The sequence below is a fragment of the Octodon degus genome, unplaced genomic scaffold (assembly GCF_000260255.1).
Source record: "Octodon degus isolate 3935 unplaced genomic scaffold, OctDeg1.0 scaffold00006, whole genome shotgun sequence".
NCBI lineage: Eukaryota > Metazoa > Chordata > Mammalia > Rodentia > Octodontidae > Octodon > Octodon degus.
In genome coordinates this window covers 9,694,972-9,710,459 of record NW_004524582.1, presented here as the reverse complement: position 1 = coordinate 9,710,459, position 15,488 = coordinate 9,694,972, and the positions used below count along the sequence as shown (strand labels likewise).

Genomic DNA, 15,488 nt, shown 5'->3' with positions numbered 1-15,488 from the left:
TATCATATATTTTGCATTAAATGTGTTTCACTCATGGGCACTGACTGATACAACTTGCCTGAAGTCAAAGAACAAACCGTTGTGTCACCAGGTTACATCTCAGTTGAACTGTGGAGAAATGATGAGTGTTGGCCATGTGATTTGAACACCTGTGTCTGATTATGCTGGCATGCAGGAGTGAATAAGAATTCCAGTAACACAGGTTAAAAAATGTCCCCCTAGCCAAATTCAGGTGGTCTTTTCTGTAATTTTTGATCACAAAGTCCTAAAAATGAATATGTTTGAATAAGTAAAATTAGCAATTTTAACTTTTTATGGCTCATTCCCACTGTAAATGTACACATTTTTCACTTGCATAGTGCATCGTATATATAGGAAACTGCTAGATTAGCTCAGTTTATGAGGTTATCCCTGCATTTAATCTCTTATTTCTCAAGGGGATTAGACTTTAGGAGGACAAATCGCAAAATGAAAAATATTTTATATTTATAAAACATTTGTAATTAATAAGAAATACAAATAATCATACAATGTGCATACTAAATAAGTCAAAGAAAAAACCCAGATTAAACACACACACACACATACACACAAACATTCCAGTTAGATTATTTGTGTCCAGCCCTTAAGAATATTACCACCAAAACCAATAGAGAGTCAATGTATTCTTAAGTGATTTGAAAATTAACTTATTTCTATGGGAAAGAAAATATATAAATTCATATTTTCTTTGTTAGATTAAGTTGGAGTCATAAATAAAATATAATTAAATGAGGAAGAAAAGCTTAATACTTTCCAACTACAGCATTTTGTATTTCATGACTTTGAGTCGGTTCTGTTTGGAATTTAAGTCAAGTTTTCTCATTTAGTAGGTATATAGCATTCCATTCCCTCAGGCCTCCTAAATATGTGATTTCCTTTGTAAAAGTAATGATGTTCAAAGAAATTCTTCGAAATACTGTTGGAATGATAAAAAAATAAATTAGTGCTCAGGCAGCTACACTTATCTTTTTAATTTATGTATTTGGTACAATACAAATGCATATCACTATGTATATGTATTTGTGCATATGTGTACATGTATGTCTGACTACACATCTCCAACTTGGAGTGATCCTCCTGTTTTCAGCCTCGCCAGAGCTGGGATTTTAGGCGTGAGCCACCACGTTGGGACTTGGTTGTTGGCTCAGTGCACCCACCGGTGGGGCTGAGGCAGCATGGATTACCGGGAATTGAACGCAGGTCATTGCTTTTACCTACGCAGACACGTTTGTTTTGTCACCCGTTCAGATTGGAGAGGTTCATTTGAGTTTCGAGCGCTCTGAAGAAGAGACAGCGCTGCAGCCTGGACTGACCATCTTCACTGGCTGCTCAGCAGGGGTCCATCTGTTTCCCTGCTATCGAGGTCCCCCAGCCTCTGCACACTCGCAGCAATCCTTGCCCACTAACCTCCCATTCTCGCGGTGATCCTTGCAGAGAGGCCACATGCCAGTAACAACCTTGGTTACCAAGTTTTATGCACTGGTCAGAATCCACCTTGGCTACAGATGGATTTCATTTACAGTGGGGCACCTAGAAATGCACCTGTGCCAGGGTCCTGTTGCTCAGAACCTAGTATCTCCCAGATGCTCTTCATACCACTGCCTGGACCAGTTCTGTGCTTTCATATTTCCTGCAACATTTTATCTTAATTTACTTTTGTTTAAATTTAATGATGAAGCAGCTTCGTATATTGCTACAAGTTTCCAGAAATCTCTAAAAAGATTTTCAAGCAAGTTAAGGGATATATGGAATAATATTTTGCCAGTTAAGTAACTCATAATTCAAAAAGTGTATCTATCAATTGAATAAACAAAATGTGACTTGGATAAATATAATTTATTTACATATACAGTTAATATAAATGCATCTATTTATTAATGCATGTGTATGTTTACATATGTATTATATATATAACAAAAATTCAAGAAAAGGAATTAGATCTTTATATGAAATGTTTTATAATTCATGTAGTTCTTTCCTTATGGTTATTGATTCTCTGAGTACCTGGTTGTGAATCACAATCCCTGACAATTTTAAGAGCACTGGTATAAATGATTCTGTCTTTCTGTATCACTATGACCCAAGAAATATAATATAACATAATATTTTATTATATATCTCAAGGACATTCTCTTCTCTAAAGTTATCTTTTTAAGCATGAGGCAAGGCAGGAGTTGTGGGGAGGAGAAAACAGTGGCTGTATATCCTGATAACGATTGTCTGAAGGAGGCAGAACTCAGTAACACAAGGCTGAGACAGGAGTCTGAGCTCACCTGAGCAATTAGACCCTGTCTTACTATAAAAACAAAAAGAAATTGGAAAGGTCTGGAGACATGGGTCTCTGGGAAGCTCCAGAGTTCAATTCCCAGTGCTGAAAAAAAAAAAAAAATCAAAAGAAAGTAAAAGCGAAAGAAAACCTTGTTTTAAGAGATTTGTTAAAATATGCCCATGATTTGCTCAAGTCCCTAATTTCTCAATATTAAATATTTTTGAGTTCAAGTGACAGGAGCAGCTAAAAGTATGTTTCTTCTTTTATCTTTTAAAATGGTGATGTCATCGATCAGCGCCACATCACTGTTTTGGTGGCAATGAGCAGACATATGCATAAATAACTCCTTAAAAAATGGAGAATCTTGTTTGAAAACCTACAGTTTTACACTACACTGAGCAAGCATATTTAATTCAAAGGAATGATCCGGGATTATGGAGTGAGATTTGCTTGGTATATTTATAATTACAGGTTATGAATTTAGATTTGTTCAAATGAGATTCCAAAGCCTTGAAAAGGGTGCCACTTTCAGTCAGCTATTTCACAACTCCAACACTTACTCCATTACAAAAAACAAACCTCTTTTTAAGTATTTCCCAACATTGCTGAGCAGATGTGAAAGGAAGTTGTAATAATTTATTGTACCCAGGAAATTCTCCAGGCAAATATCTTAATTGCTCAATAGTAAATATTTTTCAATACTTTTAAACTGTATTCCAAATGACTTCAAAGTAGTTGATTGAATATTAGAGTTTTTTAGTCCAGTACATAATCAGGTTCTATATTTATATCTAAAACCCCTCAGTCTCCTGATATATTAGCCTAGCAGTACTGAAAGTCTCAAATAAGCTAGACTTCTAGAAATTTGCATCTAAATAAAGGATGATACTATTTTGTAAAGAATGCTTACAGCCACATATTGCTTGGACAATTTTGGGAGTTGTGATTTGTTAGACATAACAAGTTTCATATTTTTCTTTCCTTCGCCCATTATTGTCTTGTGGCTGAAAGATGCTCAAAGGCCTCTCCTTTGTTGAGTCCGAATTCCTCCAGCACCCATTACATGAGCTTCTCACATGTTAGCATTTTCAAATACCTTGTTCAAGTTCTTTGCAACACAACGGAATCTGTCTTCTACAGACAGGTACGGTCTTTACTTTTCCATCTGTTTGCTCTGCTGCTGGGTAAACACAGGAAAAGCAAAAGTAGAAAAACTGAAAGGTAAATAAAAGGGATATTCAGATATTTAGTAAATTGTATTCTAATCAGATATATTTAAAATTTTAAACTAGCAAATTTTTTAAATAGATGGAAATAGTATTAAGGAAGTTAAATAAATCTCAGTATATTTGACATACTTTATGCTAAAATGTCTGCACCATTCATATAAAACTTAATTACAAAGGGATTTTCCTATTCTCTCAGGCTTTCACAGAGAGCACATTGGTCAAGCAATGGCCGGGGCTCATCCACATGGCTGACACTGACAAAGGATCTACAAAGTGTGGTATAGGGTTCCAGGATAAATCCTGAGGGGACTTGACTGACTTTATCAGAAACAAAAGCTACATTTCTTGTTATACAGGTCTTGCTTTATCTTGGTCTTAACCATCCAGCAGAAAAGTATAAAAATTAGGTATGTAAAGTAAAGCCATATTAATATGCTGAGCTGTGAAAGGTTCAAGTCAACAACTTCTGCAGATAACCCACTACTATTATGGACTGCTGGGCTGTGTTGGACTGTTTTGCTGACTTCACGCACCCATAGTATTCAGATGCCAATGGAATATCCACCTCTGACAGGACTAAACAAAAAAAGGGGATACAAAGGAAGAACCATTTTGTATTTGTTTATACAGAATAGTTAGGATAGATATATAGCTACTTTTGCTTAATTCAGTGAGAAGAAAGATTTGTAGTAATAGTGTTTGGACAGGATATCCTGTCTGCTTCTTGTACTATGGGTAACCACTAAGAAGATAACAATGTACAACGTATTAATTATTTAAACTGTCCTATTAATCAGCTTTGAAACTGTCTCGTTGCTATTTGTTTCTCAATAACATAAAAAAAAACAAAGGGATTATTTTGTTTTATCTTTGCATTTTAAAAAAGTCACGGCAAAATTTCTGCTATATTTTTACTTTAAAAGTTTGTGAATCAAACCTAATGGATTTCAGAAGGAGAAGTGTCTCTATGAAGCTATATGAATATTTTCATATTCCTGTTAGACCACTTTTCAGTGATAAGCAGATTATGTAACAAGAAACTCACCTTAATACCTCTGCCTGGGGCAGGCACATCATATCTCCTCTGCAGGATGCTGTTATATTCAGTTGGCAAGATGATAACTTAGTAATTATATGTCCTTTCTTGTCAATTTGAGTTTAATTTGCCATTAGCATAGTTTTCTATCAATAAGGAACGTTATATGAGGATAATATAATACTGGAACTGAAAAAATGGCAAGCAGAGTCTAAAACATGACAATATTTATCACATGTATTTACTTTTGAAGGGATGTGTTGTATTTGTTGGAACATAAAATGAAATGTTTCATTCTCAGTAAGGAGTATGTCTTAGAAATATGCTTCAAATTCTAGAATAATGACAGGGAAGGTTAAAATATGTTAAATGTCTAAAGTGAGGGGTTTTAAAGAATACTATATGGGGGCCCTGCCCCTTAGCTCAGTTCTTTAAGTGGCTGCTTCAACAAAGCAGTCAGGCTCAGGTTGCTGTGGTTGGATCCCCACAACTAAAGCCAGCCAAACTTGCCCTGAAGGCATTCGAGGCAAAAAAAAAAGAAAAAGAACACTATATGTTTGATTACATGTCAGGTAACAATAAGCACTTTTATTATGTGATACACATTATACTAAATTTTATTTATTTTTATTTTTTTATTTTTATTTATGTATTTATTTATTTATGTATTTATTTGCAGTACCAGGGATTGAACTCAGGAGCTGGCACTTGCCAGGCAAACACTTATTCCACTGAGCTATCACCCTGGCCCCAAAACGGAATAAGGTTTTTTTTTTTTTTTTTTTCTCTGGATGCCCTTAGGCATGGTTTAGCTGGCTGGAGTGTTGTGGGAGTCGAACTACAGCAATCTGAGGCTGACAGCTTTGTGGAAGCAGCCACTTAAAGAACTGAGCTATGGCCAGGCCCCCTATACTAAATTTTATATGGGGCTGACCAGATAGCTCAGTGGATTAAAGTGCCTGCTTAGGCAGATGCAGGGGCTGGGGATTCAATTTCAGGCCTGCTTTGCTGGCCCCGCTCCTGAGGGGAGCTGATACAGCAAGTGAGACTGGGCGTGGTGGTGCGCACCTATGATCCCAGCACTTGGGAGGCTGAAAACAGGAAGGATCACTACAAGTCTGATCTGTGTAGTGAGACCTTGTAGACCCTGTACTAAATACAGAAAAAATAAACAAATAAATTTTGTGTGTATTTTTGATACTTGAATCAATCTTATGAATTTACTATCTCCTTTATTATTATTATTATTATTATTATTATTATTATTCTGAATATAAAAATTATGGCCAGAAGCTTTGGAGTTAAAATAAATTACTTATAAGTATAAGCAAATAAATGGCAAAAAAAAAGATTTAAATACAAATGTCAGTCACAAGACTCAAACACTTACTTAGAATACACTGAATCTTTATTTTGTGATTAAAAAATCAACTGCAAGAAATAGAATGTGTTCAAAACACAGAAACTGAGAGTAGAACAGTGGTTCAAAGAGGCAGTGAAGAAGGGGCGAGGTGAGTAAAATATTGTCAGTGAGTACAGTGTTACAGTTAGAAAGAACTTGTAAATTCTGTTGTGCTGGAATAAAATAGAAAAAATATATAGTATATCTCAAAATATCTAAAAGAAACTACTTTGAATGTATTTACCATGTATTATACAGCTTCACCATTTCTGGACACAATAGTTTAAAGCAGAAATTATTTAGTTTGGCTCATGTTTCAGGAGATTTGATTCATCCTTGGTGAGCTACAAGGCACACACATCATGGCAGAAGCACATGGATGGGCAAAACTGCTTAGTTCAGGGAGGCCAGGAAACGCCAGGGAAAGTGTGACAGAAAGCAAAGAACTAGGGGACCTGCTTTGGCACCCACAACTACACTCTGCGACACACCCAGTCATATTACTTGTGTGCTCCACCTGCCTACTTCAGGGACTCCAAAGTCAATCAAGTTGGGTTTAGTAACACCCAAATGAATTGGATCAACACAGTTTTGGGTGTGGAAGACCCACCCTTGGGAGGGGAACATTGTCACCTAGATGGTTCAAAGGGGAAACCAAGAAAGAAGGCCCATTTCTGTTTTCACAGGGGAGCTCTAGTCATCGCCTTCTCTTCAGATGTCATCTTCTGCTTTCCAGCTCAGATTCTTCAGTCTTGCAGTGCAGACCTTTCAGTTTTCCATAGCAGACTTTTCAGCCTCTTGATATGGATTTGCTCCTGCATGGGGACACCACAAAGAGTGCCAGACCTAGGACTGGATGCTTCAGATGTTCATTTCATAGACAAATCTTCTGTATGGTACCAGAGTTGACTCTGCATCACCAATTGTGAGCCAAACTTGAGAATTATTATTATTATTATTATTATTAGTTTTTTGTATTTAGTATCATGTCTATAGGGTCTCACTGCACAGATCGAATTCGTAGTGATCCTCCTGTTTTCAGCCTCTCAAGAGCTGGGATTGCAGGCATCCATTACCTCACCCATTCTCATTCACTGTCTTAGTGCATCCCCAGGGGCAGGGCCAGCACGGCATGCTGGGAATCAAACACCAGCCACTGCACCTGACTAAGCTATTGGTCCCAACCTTGTGAATTCTTATTCATCTGTACATTGTGCATTAAATCTGTTCTGCCTGATGCATACCCTACCTACCTCAAATTTGTCACTTCATACCCAAATACATGTGGCAAAACATAACTTAATCTAGAAAGAATGCAATTTCATCATTTTACCTAACAGGATGCAATTATCCTATGAACAACTGAAAATGGCATGATTCTTTCCCTAAAACCTCAACTTTCGGGGTAAAGGAAATTCAAAGACAGCCAGTTCCAATAATTTTTAAAAGTTCATGTCAAAGTCTTTTCTGAGGCTCAAAGCAAATTTCTATCTCTATAAAAAAACAACAAAAAATAAGTTCCAGAATTCTAAAATGAAATGCCACAGAATACATAATCCCATTCTGAAAGAGCTGAGTAGGAGAAAAGGAAAGAATCAGACCAAAGAAAGATCAAAACCCAACAAGGCGAACATTAAGGCTGGTAGGTCTGTGTCCAGCATACAGGGGTCACACAGCAGGAAAAACGAGGCTCAGCCCGCAGGGCCTTCCTACAGGGTCAGCACCACACATGGCCTGCAGCTTTTCTTAACAGACATTTTATGTTCCTGACATCTCCAACATGCTGGGTTTTCCACTGCGCCTTTGATTTCAATGCTGCAGCTTCACTTACTGCCTTTTGCGCAGCTTCCTGCCTCTCTGGCCAGGCCTGCTTTTGTAGTCTGAGTGGAAGCCTCCGTGACCAAGCAAATCATGCATGTTACATGCCGCTAAAAGCAGCATCATGTAAATGACACGGAGGTGTGCTGTCTGTGAAGCTTGTGGCCAGGTTCCTTTGAGTACATGTCGTCAGAGGCCTCTGAGTGCCTGGATGGCTTTTCCCTAGGAGGCACTTCTTGAGCAGGTACTCACAGACTTTTTTCTTAAATAAATGTTTAGGGCACCTTGAGTATTTAACAAGTGGGCTATTACCGACTTAAGATTTACCTTGAAGAGTTTTGGGGTGTTGTGTTGTTTCAAAAGTACTTAGCTTCTTTTTAATGGCAATAATCTCTTTCACAACCACAAATTTTGGTTCAAAATTTAAGCTTATATTCTTTCTGCACCAAAATTTGAGTTTTTCAAAATTTTCTGCTCTGGTTTTTGTCCCCATTTGTCAATGTAAATCTGGCTACAAGCAGGCAGCAGTACACCTACCACAGCTTGCATGTCAGGCTGTCTTTGAATTTCCTTTATCGGATCTGTTAGTTGATCACTCTTAATCTCAGTACCTGGCAAAGTACCAGGACATGGGCAAATTGGAGACAAATGTTCTGCAACTGTGTCACACACATGGCCTCTGAGAATGGAGTCCTTGTTCCTAACTGAAACCTCATGAGCTTGGGTGGCTAACTGATCTCTTCATCTCTGAGCAGTCACCCATCAGCTTTCTAAGGCTTTTCTAAGGCAAAGCCTTACACTGATCTAAGGCTTCTTTCTCCCATCTGTATTTCCAAACCTCTCCAGACTCCATTCTGCATCTATTTCTAAAGGTTTCTAAACCTCATCAGTAAGGCATAATAAAAATACTAGGTAATAGATGTGCCAACTATGTTTACTAGATGATTGTTCTACATATCAATGAATCAAAGCACACCATTGTTATCTATCTATCTATCTATCTATCTATCTATCTATCTATCTATCTATCTATCTAGATCCTTCATTTAATTAGTTCATTTAATCAGAATAATAGTTGCTGTGTGCTGGGAAGCTCACATAACCTCCAGGTGAGCTCCATTTAGGATTCTAGGTCACCCTCTACAAACACACTGGACGTTACCTTGGGAGATTATAGCGGGGATCCACTGCTGCATAGAAATCTCTTGGGCACAGAACTGTGTCTTACCACTCCCTCCCTCTTCCACTGCCACTGCCTCGCCAAAGCTGATGGATTTTTGTCGTGCTGCTCCCTCATGTTATTCCATTCTAACTACATCACTCTTGAGTGTCTGGGGGAGTCTAAGTCCAAGAGAGAATGGAATTTCAGGACAGGACACTCCTTCCCAGAGCTGTGTGGCAGCTGTTCTTTCTCCCTGGCTGAGGATCTTTTATATTTGTACACAGAGTGTCTAATCTGTAAATAGATGCTCTTTAATGTGTTTTACTACCCAGCTTCATATGTCACCTTTAGACCCCAGACTACGTCTAGCCTTCTGTGTGTCTGGCTAGAATCTAGGTGCACAATAAATCACCTTTGCTTTTGGTGATTGAAAAAGCCAAATGCCTCTGTGGGAATGAGGGCAAAACAGAGAGAGAGGGGATGCGGCAAACCAGATTTCTTGGCTCAGGCTCCAAAGCTTCTCATTATATGCTAACAAATTATACTTTTATAAAGATAATTCCCTTTTTCTTTCTATTCATAAACAAATCTTTCATATATTCAATTGTATGATTTTTTTAAAAAGGTGTCTCGCCCTTTTAAATAGAAAGTCAGGGCATCAAAACCTCACTAAAATAAAAAAAATCTTTAAAATTATAAATATTGAAACTAATAGCTAAAAATCATTTATCATCACTTTTTTCTATTTCTAAAAGATGGCCAAGAGGAAAGCAAGAATCCAGAGGAGTATGAAGGTCTCTGAGGCCTGAATTTGCTGCCTGAGGCCAGGACTCTGTGGGTTTCCGCTGTGCTGTGCACTTGCCTCCTGCCTCGCACTTGCCTTACTGCAGTGCATGACATGCACGACTCTGGGACGTGTGGGTTTGGGGCTCTGCTCACTGCTTATGGAAGGAGGTGGCCATCATCTAGGATCCTTCGGAAGTCAATGCAGGGATTCAAAGATCGGCTCATTCCAGCAATAAGTCAAAACATTTTGCAGAATGAATGTGGAAGTGAGAAGTAATTTAGGAAACACTCAGTGGAAGTAGGGCCTCCTTTGACACTTTCCATTAAAAGGTAGATGTGAACTGGGCCAGGAGAATTTTGATGGCACTTTATTTTTCAGACTTTTTATTTATTTATTATTAGGTAGAGGGTCTCTCTACGAAACTCTGACTCATGGTGATCCTCCTGTCTCAGCCTCCCCAGCTCTGGGATTAGAGGCATGATTCAACATGCCCCATTTTGATTGCTCAGATACGTGGGGTTGGCATGGCATGCGGTACTCAGGATCAAACCCGGGCCCTTGTGCTTGCCTGGAAGGTGCTTCAACCACTGAGCTATCTCCTAAGACTGATGTCACTATTTTTAAGACATGAAATAAAAAAAAAACAAATTTACACACTGATGAATTGAAGCAGAAGAATGATTATTATTGATGATAAAGGCTGGTGTACAGGATTATGTGAATAAGAGATATTGCTTCTCAACACTAAGCAGGAACTCTCTGCACTGAAGCTCCTACAATGTCTGCCTGGACTAGGAGGAAGGTAAACATCAAATATGCACATAGACACTGATGAGTAGGGGTGAAGCAGCAGGCTTTCAATGTACGCTCCTCTCTGCGTGGAGAAGGAAGCAAACTGAAAGCCAGTAGTAAAAAGGTTTGGCATTTTGAAGAAAACGAAAAATAGTATGAACCACGTATCTAGGAAAGAATAATAAGTGACTCAGGCAAATAGATTCTGATTATTAATCAGGATGGAGGCTTCTTTGGGCTCTCAGTTGAGACTTTCCTGAAAGGAAGCCTCAAAGCTACACACACTGTACCTCTGCCATATTCAGCTGGGTGGCAGAAGTTGGCAGGTAGGAAAATGGGCTTTGCTGCCGTAGACTTTTTGAGAGTTCAGGGCAATCATGGCAGAAAGGAGTGTGGGTGTGAAGGCCTAAATCCAGTAGTGGCAAGAGTAGGCCAAGCAGCTGGTACCCAAAGACTTCTCTGTCAGCACTCTGGAGCCAAGGGTGTGAGCTGTCCAACTCTAACCAAAACGGAGTATTCAGGTTGAATGGAAGGGTTTGGACTCTGAGATAAGCAAGTGCGTTTTGCTTTGCAGTTTGGACACTCATCTCTGAAAACTTCCTCATCGCTGGTTTAGACAAAGGGAAGATTACAATGACAGACAGCAGAACTGCAAAAGCTAAAGAAACTGTTAATGGCATAATATATGCTTCTACTCGGTACAGTTTTTTATTTAATTTTAGAATCTCATGTGGAAGTGTGTTAATTCAAAAGCAAAGAGAACAAGGTAAATTGCTTTCACTTCTAAATACTAAGGCTAAGGGCAGGCCAAATAACTCAGTGGATTAAAGCTCCTGTTTAGGTAGATGCGGAGGCCAGGAGTTGGATCCCTTGGCTCGACTGCCAGCCCTGCAGCCAGGGTGTACTGAGACAGGATTGAGACGGGGTGTGGTGGCTCTCCTGTAATCCCGGCACTTGGGAGGCTGTAAGCAGGAGAATCACTATGAGTTGGACCTGGTAGTGAGACTCTGAACATCCTATAGACTCTTCCTTTAAAAATACAGAAAAACAGAATAAATAAATACTAAGCCTAAAAATTTATATTAAGTATAAATTAATACTAGCCTAAATAAATAAATACTAAGCCTATTAAAAATAAATAAATACTAAGCCTACATTAGTAACATGTCCTAAGATACAGAGATATGCTCATGCTTAAAGTTATTGTAACACCTGATCCTTTTTACATTTGTCTCAAGAAATTGTTTGGAAGGTCTGGAAAGACAGTTCAGTGGACTGAGCACCTGCTTAGGCCAGCATAGGGACCAGGGTTCGATTCCCAGCACCGCATGCTGTGCCAGCCCCACTCCCAGGCATGCTATGCTGGCCACTGAAACTGGGCATGGTAATCCCAGTGCTAGGGAGGCTGAAGACAGGAGAATCATTACAAGTCTGAGTTGTGCAATGAGACCCTGTACCAGATACATCAATTTAAAAAAAAGAAAGAAATTGTTTAGAAATTGAAATTGCAGACAGCCTTATTGACCAAAGAAATCTTTTCTTTTATTTTTTAATAAGAGACAAGGTGAGGTTACATTCCCAGCTTCATATTCAGATGAACTATTTGAGTGGTGGAGTGTGACTGCCAACAAAGAAAGTCAAATAAACAGATACATCTCTGCAAAAAGGAAAACAAAAGTCTAGAGAATCAAATGTTCAGTACTGCAGTTGTTACATTTCTTTCATTTATCATTTCAAGCTGCATTATTTCAGTGGTTTCTCAGCTGTGAGAATACCGGTGCTGATGCAGAGATAATGAAATACTGAAAATCCCAAACAACAGACACATCTGTGTCTGGTAGTGGGCAGCCTCCTTCCTTTTATTAACTCCAGCTGTGCTGGATGGCTGTTTTTCTGAAGATGAACCACCCAAGGTGAATATTGAATGGAAGACAAAGGATCTGATGTCACAAGTAACTGGGTTACATACAGAATCCATATTACAAGATAGCAGGTTGAGCAAATTGTGCTTCTTTGAAGCTCCGCTCCATGTTCATCAAGATAAAATGTGACCCACATAAGTCCCATTCCATGGAGAAGTGTCACCCTGTTTTGACAACAGAGCTTGATAATTATTCACAGATTAAATGATCATATAGAACTCTGAGCAGTATTCCAGTGAATGTATTACTGAGTATTTTTCTTGATGTTATTGGGTACTTTTCTAATATGTAATACCCAACCAGAGTAAAATTATATCATTTAAGAGCAAGAGTGTCATATTTTGAAGAGTGGGCCATCTTAGCTACTTAAGGACTTTGGGAACTGGAAAGAGCATTGCTTTCAAACTTGTAATGACAAATAAAGGGAACGAAGACTAAGTTTGAAAATTTTCCTGACCTATTATAGAGGATAACTGGCCTCAAATTGAGGAAAAGTATGCTTCCTGCAGAAGAGGGCCAAGTGGGAGAACCGGTGTGCCAGGCACAGAACAGCTGACCACTTCTAAGAAGAGATAAACCAGGGTGAGTGCTGAGTTTGGAACCTGGCCAAGAAGGCCCTCTGGCAAAAGGAAGAGGCTTGAGAACACATCACTGATGGTGTACATCTCCAGAAAGGGAGAAGCAGTCAAGTGAGGCGGGAGTTTAGAACAGTGCTTGGAGACTCCTTCCCTTAATATGTGGAAGGACTACAAATGCTGTTACCCACAAGGCGCTAACAAAATCCCATTGATCAGTGAAGAGAAGGGAATAGTTAGCGAAACAGAACACAGCAGAAACCTGTCTACTCCTGGGGCAGTGTCAGAACTAAATGAATTGAGGAAAGTGGGAGCACAGGGACCATACTTTTGAAATCCATTGAGTTAGTGTTAACCTAGGAGACAATTCATTAGCATAACGCTTCCTTCTCCCCCCATGCATTTGCATGCTCAATCCCCTGCCAGGTTTAGGGATCCATATACTAGGAACCTATCAGGTACCATTGCTCCTTGAACTTTATTTCAAGAGAATGTTAAAAGCTAAGAACCAATCAGAAATAAAACACACACTCACACACATAACCATACTAAATAATTATTAAACTCGAAATACAAACACTAAAGAGCTTTTGAAACCTCTTTTAAACAAGAGAAATTGCTTTACAGGATTATAACACCAGAAAAAATACAGCAGATATATCCAAAGCAATGAAGAACAGCATTAATCAAATAAGGTAACAGTGTTTTCATATTAGTTTTCTATGGGTGCATTACAAATTTGCATAGATTTAGTGGGCTTCAATATTACTCATACATTATATCATAGTTTTGTAGCTCAGCAATCTGGGTATGACATTCTCTGCTTAGATTATCCCTAGGCCAGCAAGGATACCTCATCTGAGGCTGAGGATCCTCTTGCAGACTAACCAACCATTATTGCCAGAATTCTTCTTTTGTGTATGTGTTTAGATTTCTTTCTTTTTTTAAAAATTAATTTTATTGAGAAAGAAGTGGCAATGATTCAGTTTCAAAACAAATTAGTAGGACATTTATAATAATGAATACATTGTATAGTGTCTTTATAGTAGTTCTTCATAGTACAAGATGCAGACATGATATCTTGTCTAAACACTATCTAAACACAAATCTTTCTTCTCATGGAACTAAGAGAAAGTTGTTGTATGTCTATGCTAACTATTTTGTATATACAAATATATATATATATATATATATATATATATATATATATATATATATATTTCTTCACTACAGAATGGTTCTTCACTTATATCCCCCTTTTTTGTATGCTTTTTTCAGAGATGGGTGTTCTTCTTGAAGTTCAAGTACTTAAGCCCCTTTTCTGGCTGGGTCTCAGAGGAGACTGGCTTTATGTATTAAAGCCACTTAGGTTCTTCCTATGTGGCCTGTCCAGGACTAGTCCCCAGTCATGTTCTGCCTGCTCCTTCCTTATAGGATACTAGGAGAAACTCTGAAAGCTTCATCTTCTTTTAGTGTGCTGGCTAGATTAGATAAGATCCACAGAGAGTAATCTTCTTTCTAATTAAATCAAGGTCAAATGTTTAGTAACCTGATATTTGTTCACAGAACTTCTTCCGTAGCACAGCATATTGCTGACAATGCAGTCTCCTCATAGTCCCCATTTCCCCATACAAGGCAGGAGTTGAAGCTTTTTTAACATGGGAGCTCTGGGTCCAAATATTTTCATTGTCAAACATTTCAATAAATACATGAACTAAGAAGATAAGTTTACCTAGGTTGTAAGGTAATAACAATAAGCTTCTCCTCTGGAAGGTTAACAACCTAAGTTTGCAGACCAAAATTAGAGAAAAAGGAGGGCCACAAGGAAAGCCGACATTTGGGCCCTAGCCTTCCAAAGTCAATTAAGACTCAGGACATATGAGAACTTGTACTGTTATGTCATGTAACTTGGGAGTGTCCCAAATTTTCTGATGAAGGAGATTATGGGGCCAAAAAGGAAAGTGATCGATGATGTAGAGTGTGCCTAAGGAGAGTCATATAAAGAGAGAACAATCTCTCAGGCTTTCACAGAGAGCACATTGGCCAAGCAATGACCATGACTCATCCACATGGCTGACACTGACAAAGTTGTACAATCTGAGATACAGGATCTCAGGATAAATCCTGAGGGGATTTCACTGACCTTCTCAGACCAAAAAGCTGCAACTATTGTTGCATATGTCCTGCTTTACCTTGGTCTTAACCACCCCGCAGAAAAAGTATATAAACGAAGTATAGGTAGTAAAGCATTGGTGTTATGTTGAACTATATGGGACTCAGGTCAACAGTTTCTGACATTGCCAGTCAAGAGGAACATCCAATAGTATTATGGACTAATGGACTCTTTTAGAATATTTTGCTGAGTTAACATACCTATGATATTCAAAGAACGGAACTTAACAAAAAAAAGGGGATACAGATGAATGTCCATTTTTATCTGTGTATTCAAAGTGG

General features: G+C 38.5%; 1 pseudogene; it reads right to left on the bottom strand.

Moving 5' to 3' along the window:
• LOC101585894 overlaps window positions 1-15,488 on the bottom strand; it is a 23,206-nt pseudogene that overhangs the window by 944 nt on the left and 6,774 nt on the right.